The following is a 7744-nucleotide window of genomic DNA, read 5'->3' as shown; positions in this document are numbered from 1 at the left end:
AGTGGTTAATCTGTATCAAACCTGCTCCAATGCATCCTCTCAACTGGATACCTCTGGTGAGATGTTGTATGTGATAAGTTGTTTTTCTTTTTAACTTTTTTTTCTGGCAGGATCTGAGTCTTGTCCAAAGTCTGACGTTTGCTCTTAAAGGTGTGGTAAAAGTGACATATTTATATCTTTAAGCAGAAACTAAATTTCTGAAAGTAGAACCCTTTTTAAAAAACACTAAGGGAATTTCCTGTTTAAAGAAAGACCCATTTGGCATTTTAAACATTGTATTTAACATAACTTTTGCATATACAAAATTTTAAAAGAAAGTTTTTCTATTAACAATTTTAGATTGTATTACAGTTTACTGTTTAAATGTATTTTTGAACAGGTGCTATCTTTACATTGTTCAAAGATACGAAAATATGAAAAAGTGTTCCAGAAGTCTTGCCCCCATTTCTGTCCACTGAACGTTCCATTCTCCCTCCTCTTTATCCCATAGATAATTTCAGGGTTTCTTATTGCAAATGCAAATACAACAAATACAAATATAGGTGCGTTTTACAATAGGCATTTCTTAAACTATACACTCAACACTGTGACACTCACATCTCTCATGTGGTCTTATTTAAAATGTTTGTTTAAGGTGCCTGGACATATTGGTACAATTCTTGACTGGGAATAACTTTATGAACTTTGTGAACCAACCACTTGTAAGTAGTAGTAATTGCCTTACCAATAAATAAAGAAAAATTTTCCCTGTTTACTTCCGAGTGGTATCTGATTTTACTTAATAACTTTTTTCTGCTTATATAGTGATATATGTTCATTGTGGAATATTTGGGAAATACAAGAACACACAAAAAAGGAGAGTTCATTCACTTATAATTTTGTTTTGGCATACACTTTCCCCTTATTTCACACTGCATTTGTCCTTGATCTTCCCTATCTCCTTTAAGTGAGTCTCACCTCCATGACCTGTCAATCAAGAATCCACAACACTTTGTCATTACCAGTATCTGTACTTCCATCCAAGTCTCAATTTCAAGTGTGCCCCTCTCTGACATCCACCTCTTCCTGTTCAGTCATTCGGTCTCACTTCCTCTGGGACCCTCCCTCTAGCTGTCTTCAGTGCTACCAGGGCCTCCAGTCAGTCCACTGGCCCTGTCTGCCATCTTTCTAATGCCAACACTGCCCCTCCCTCCCTCTCTCCCTCTTTTTCTGTGAGTCATCATTAAACTCACTTTCTTGCACCATCCCTCAACACCCTTGCCTTTAGAATCTAAACTCTAGAATCCAGACTCTGGTTGATCCCATAAGTCTGTTCACTCCATGTTTGTCCTAAAATTCTTGGCTGTGGCTGGTGTAAAAAGCCACAGACCAGGTCAACATTGCAGACCTGGTCTCATTTAAAGCCAGTGACTACAAACCTCAAAGAGATGTTCAGTGTCTCCTGGAAATCCTGTGACACTTCCCTAGTTCTGACAGGCTTTTGCTTTCTCAGATTATTTTACACCTTCTTTGGTCTGCTCAGACCTTTGTCATCCTCACGTCCCTCACGTTCATGTGACGGTCTCATTAATTTAAGGAAAGTGATCGGAAGAGACTTCTACCTTCTGCCCACCTGCTCATTAAGCCTCCTTTGCTGATTTCTCTCCCGTCAACAACGGGTGAGCTGCCCTTGTTACTCCCAAGAGTTAATGACTTGTATAGGGACAGTGCCTTCCTGCTTACTCAAAGCTGTCACTCCACACCTTCCTTCCTATCTCCACTACCCCCAGTCCTTCCCAGATTATTCCCCTCAGGATACAAAACATGCTGTAATTTCTCCTTCCTTCAAAACAAAAACAAAACTGACCCCCCCCCCCTGCCGCCCCCCCTCAACACAAAGCCTATCTTCTGTAGGAGGCTCTGAAGTAAACTCTGAGTGGAGGATTCTTGTTTGCTCAGGAAGTGCTCTCTGAGACACCAGAGGTTTGCTCAGGAAGTGCTCTCTGAAACACCAGAGGTTTGCTCAGGAAGTGCTCTCTGAGACACCAGAGGTTTGTTCAGGAAGTGCTTCCTGAGGCACCAGCAGGAAGAGGGGAGCAGGATAGGGAAGCGGAGGAGGCGGGTAAAACTGAGGCCAGGCCTCTGTTATCTCAGCCTGGTCTGGCTGGAGAACTCTCGACTGGAAATCATCCGTAGAGTCCCACTCTACCAGGGAGCCAGGCTTTCATCTTCTCTCAGCCCCCCATCCTTGGCTAAGAGCTGCCCCAGGTGGGGGAACTTAAAACTTCCAAGTAGAGGGCAGTCCCTAAGATAGTCCCTCACACAAAGATGTGAACCTTTAGAAGCATCCCCTCTCAGCTGGCAAGCTCATGGGGATAGGGGAAGGTAGGGGCCAAGGTGGGGAGCCCAGGGGGATTAAAGAGGGTGAGAGAAGACCTGTGAGGAGCACTGCCAGCACCCCCTGCATCCCTCTTGAGCCCACATCCTCAGGTCTGCCCAATGTTTGCATTGGGCCACAGTAAAATCTGGGGCCCGTAAATCATATGTATGAAGATAAATACCCAATAAACCATTCTCTTCTCTTGCTGCTTCTTTGGAATGACTTGAAAGGCCAGGTTAGGATTTATTATTTTTGTGGTGTGCAGCATGTCTGCCCCTGCGGTCCCCAGCCCGCCCCTTTTCTGCCTACCCTCAGCTCCTTCCAGATGACCCAAAGCCCTAATATATGCAAAGGAACATGAAAAATGTCACAGAGTTAGCTCAGTGTTCCCTTAAGCCCAGAATTTTGTGGAAGAATTTTCTATGCTCTCAAACTGAAAGGTCAGATCTATTTCTTAAAAAAGCCTTACCTTTTCTTTACTAACCCACTCTAGATCCATCATTTGTGAATTTATCTAAGCAGAAACACTCTCTTCTCCAGACTATTTTAAACACATCAAAACAATGTTGAAAAACTAAAGAATGAACCACAAACTGGGACATGATATGTGCTATATATCTATCTATCTACATAGATAGATAAATCTGAAAAGGGATACAGAAATACATGGAACCAGTACCTGCTATAGTTTCGGTGGTAGTTGCTTCTGGGGTGGTGATATAATTAACATTGCCAAGGCAGAGATAATTTTGTTGGCTCACTTTTTATTGTCCTGAGCCATCCTGTGGCAAAGTAACCACTCTGATATATAACCTGGAACAAGATGTCTGCAGATGGGAAACTCCCTTGGGATGCCTCTGAGTGCCCCAAGCCTGTTCTGATAAATTAGCATAAACCAAGGGGTTCAAATGCAGACCCAATTTTCTGCATCTGTGAGCCCCACTCCCACCCATGGCTGCTGCTATTTCTCCAGCTCCCAAATGCACAATCAGAAGCTCAGCACTGTATCTGATCACTCTGCATTGCTGCTTATTTCATCATTTGAAAGAATCCTCACCATTCCCCACCCCATCCTCACTCATGCCTTCCTAGCACCCCAGATCCGGCCGCCCTGCCAGGAGATAGTGAGTTTGTTTTGGCTAGGGGCTTCTTGCTGCTGCTGCCAAATTAGCAACTCCAGGCCTTGGGTCTAGCCACTTGCTGAGGCTAAAAATGAGAACTCTGTAACAGTGATAGAGAGGTGTTACTGTTCCCATTTTATAGATCAGAAAATCAAGGCTCAGAGATGCTAAGCAATAAACAAGATCACACTGTGAGAAAGTAGGAAGGACCAGATTTCAACTCTATTCAGTTCAGCTCCAAGTCTATGATCCTGACCTTTCTGAGTGCAAGACACTGCTTTTGTGAAAATATTTCCTGAAGGACGGAAGCCTGCATTGGGTAATTTACATCCTATCTTGTTTCTTGGGAGCTTCCCTGGTAGCTCAGTGGTAAAGAATCCGCTTGCCAATGCCTGACAATGCAGGAGTCTCAGATTTGATACCTGAGTCAGAAAGATCCCCTGGAGATGGACATGGCAACCCATTCCAGTATTCTTGCCTGGGAAATCCCATGGACAGAAGAGCCTGGTGGGCTACAGTTGCAAAGAGTCAGTATGACTTAGCGACTAAACAACAATAACAACAACTCTGTTCTTGGAAATAGAAGGCTGGCCTCTCCACTTGAGTTATCACCCTGAAATGGTCTAGGACAAGACAATTTAATCCACAGTTTCAAGCCTGTGAGAAATGACTTCACCCAGATTAAAGATAGAATGTGAAAAAGGACAGTTCTGATATTTATAGGAAACGTGATTCATCCTGCCAGTAACTGGAGGCACAACTGTCTGTAGAAGAGTTAGATGGATTCAGTCTTCTCAGGCTCCAGCACTGGCTCCTTGGGTCTACCATCCCTGCGGGTGAGGAAGCCACTCCCCCTTGTTTGCTCTTTGTGTTCAATAGGAAGTTTCTGATGAAAATAATTCAGCAGCTGGAAGAGAACACATATAAGAACACTGAACAGGCTCTCAGATTTCAACAATCACCCCTTCTGGGTCCATCTACACCTTGTTGCCAAAATCTCGGCTGCCTGCCCAGCGATGCCAAACAGAAATACGAAAACAGCTTGGAGGAAACAGAAAAGAGTAGCCTTATTATTTTTACCAGGCAAAAGGGAAACACGGTAGACTAACGCCTCAAGAAGTATGCTCCTCCTCTCTCAGGAAAAGGGAGAAGTTTTATAGCCTCCTGAAGGTCCTATATTTTTTCTTTCTTTTTTTTTTTCGCAAATTTTCAAAACGGCCACAGCTGGCATCAGGCAACTCAGCAATGAGATCTGGTGTCCCTGAAGTTATCTGCCCATGACCTTCTTTCTGAAATGCAGAATGGTACAAAAGAGTATGGGGGGAAGAATGCCAGGTTCAGAGTACAACTCATATGAAGTCAGAGAGTAATTAGCTCTGATTAGCTTTGTTTCCCCACTCCATTACTCTTGCCTGAGAAATCCCATGGACAGAGGAGCCTGGTGGGCTGCAGTCCATAGGGTCCCAAAGAGTCAGACACGACTGAGCGACTTCACTTTCACTTTTCACTTTGATGCATTGGAGAAGGAAATGGCAACCCACTCCAGTGTTCTTGCCTGGAGAATCCCAGGGACAGGGGAGCCTGGTGGGCTGCCGTCTATGGAGTCGCACAGAGTCGGACATGACTGAAGTGACTTAGCAGCAGCAGCAGCAGCAGCAGTTTTGTTTAGCTTTGTGAATGACAAGTCTAGCTACAAGTGTTTGTTAGTAGCAACAGCTAAAGAATAACCAAGATTGTTTAACTCTTATAGGCCTGTTTGGCTGGTTTTTGCCAAAGGCCATTCATTCATTTCTGTTTTTTGCTGCAGCACTCTGATGCCTGGCCTCCCAGGGTACAGGCAGGGCAGTGTTTAATAGTCCTGCCCAAAGACCAAGGTACTTGAGAGCTAGCATGTCCTGAAGCAAGATGTCATCCCAGCCCCTTGCCAGGAAAATCCCATGGACTTGCTGCTACTCCCTTGCAGCAAGTAGCACTTCTCTATTTTGAAGCCATAGAGTTTAGAATTCTCAACTCATCTCTCTTCTATACTCTCTCTTATTGTTCCTACTTTTGTTACCCATGTGTGTTTATCTTTCCTTTCATCATAAACATCCTTTTAAAAGTCCTGTTTCTGTTTTTTTTTCAGTACATAAGTAACTAAGGATGAAAATCTCTAACAAAATTTGCAAAGCAAAACATACTTTAGGAACACACTGAGGAGGAATTTTAACCTGTTAGGGAGAATAACTTCACCACATCTTTCAAAAGTTGCACAATTCTAGGACAGAACGATTCATTACTCTTCCAAGAATTTTCCCCAGAAACCGTCATGTTCATCAAAAACACATGTTCATTACTGCACCATGTATAGTAGTCCAAACTGGAAATTACCCATAAACTCCTCAAGTTGAAAATTATTCCTTACAGAGAGGAATGGCTAAGTAAAATTTACATGTATATGATGATATGCTAGGTATGAATTGAAAGAATGAATTATGATTCTACGTGCAGACCTGGAATGATGCCCATTATATCTTGATAAGTAAAAAGAAAGCAAGCTGTAATATGTATGATTATAGCCCCCAACTGAATGTTGTTGTTGTTTGGTCACTCAGCTGTGTCCGACTCTTTGCAACCCCATGGACTGTAGCCCTGTCAGGGCCCTCTGTCCATGGGATTTCCCAGGCAAGAATACTGGAGTGGGTTGCCATTTCCTTCTCCTGGGAAGCCCCAATTAAATACTACTATATGTTAATATATATACAAATATATATGGGCTTCCCTGGTGGCACAGTGGTAAAGAACTCGCCTGCCAATGCAGGAGATGTGGGTTTAATCCCTGAGTCAGGAAGATTCACTGGAGGAGGAAATGGCAACCTAATGCAGTATTCTTGCCTGGAGATTCCCAGCGACAGAGGAGCTTGGTGGGCTACAGTCCATGGGGTTGCAAAGAGTCGGACATGACTGAGCTTGCACGCATATACACGTATATATTGTACATATATCATACAAATATACATATAATATATACATTATATATTACAGCCCAGTCAGAAATGGAAACCACATCTGCAATTTAATTTGAAAGGGAAAATGTAATAGGAAGAATGATTAACTAGCTGAAAAGGTTAGCTGCTCAAGGTAAAATGCCTCTAGGGCTGAGGGTGAGTACCCAAGGAGGAAAGAAATTTGGAAGACTCCTCCCCATGACCCCAAGGTTGGGAATCAGAACTGGTTGAAGAAGATGTGCTGTGTCCACGGATGACAGAGTATTTCCCTGGAGGGGATAGAGGGGTGGAGGGGGTGTGTGTGTCACAAGCCAGAGTTTGTCTACAGTTGGTAAGTGGGGTTGGCGGGCAGGGGACTGCCCACTGGGTGCCCACCCAGTTCTCAGGTCCCACAGGTCCTCTGCAAGCCTCCGGCAGCTGTGCCTGACAGGAGAAGAGGAGCAGCCCCACTAGGAAGAGGTTTCTCTCTCTCTGCTTTTGCTTGCCCTGTCCCTCCAGCGCCTTCTACCTACAAGTCTAAGAGTGTGCCGGCTGGCAAAGGTATTTCACAGCATGTAGCTACAGAATCATCAAGCCAGGCTAATAAGAGTGGATTTGAACTGAGAGGCAAAAGACTGTTTGCTTCTGGCATGATATACTGATCCTGCTTCTGTAAACAAAATGGTATATGTGACATATTATGCATATAGATGCTATAATAATAATTATTCACAAGTATTATGTGTTTACTCTGAGTGCCAGGAGCTGTTCTAAACATTTTGCAAGTATTTGTATATGCTTAGTTGCTCAGTCGCGTCCAACTCTTTGCGACCCCATGAACTGTAGTCCGCCAGGCTCCTCTGTCCATGGGGATTCTCCAGGCAAGAATAGTGGAGTGGGTTGTCATCCCCTCCTCCAGGGGATCTTCCCAACCCAGGGATCGAACCCAGGTCTCCTGCATTGCAGGTGGATTCTTTACTGTCTGAGCCAACAAAGGTTGTTAATATCTCTACTGAAGCATCAAGTTGTTCAGTCATTGCCCAAGGTCACACAGCTAGCAAGTAGCATATCAAGAATCACGATGACTTTACAAGCAAAGAAAAAAGACTAAAAGAATCAAGATGTTATCAGTGGTGACCTCTCAAGGTGGCGTCAAAAAGGCCACAGGAGAGGTTTTCACTTTTTTATTGGTGCTTTAAATAACTAAATGCAGTGATAAAATGACTGTTTTTTTTTTATTTTGTTTTTGTATCTCGGTGAGGGCCACCTCATGAGAAGAGTTGACTCATTGGAAAAGA

The sequence above is a fragment of the Bos grunniens genome, chromosome 2 (genome assembly GCF_055505025.1).
Source record: "Bos grunniens cultivar Pamir isolate PY7600 chromosome 2, Bosgru_T2T1.0, whole genome shotgun sequence".
Taxonomy (NCBI): domain Eukaryota; kingdom Metazoa; phylum Chordata; class Mammalia; order Artiodactyla; family Bovidae; genus Bos; species Bos grunniens.
Note: the sequence above shows the minus strand (reverse complement) of the source record.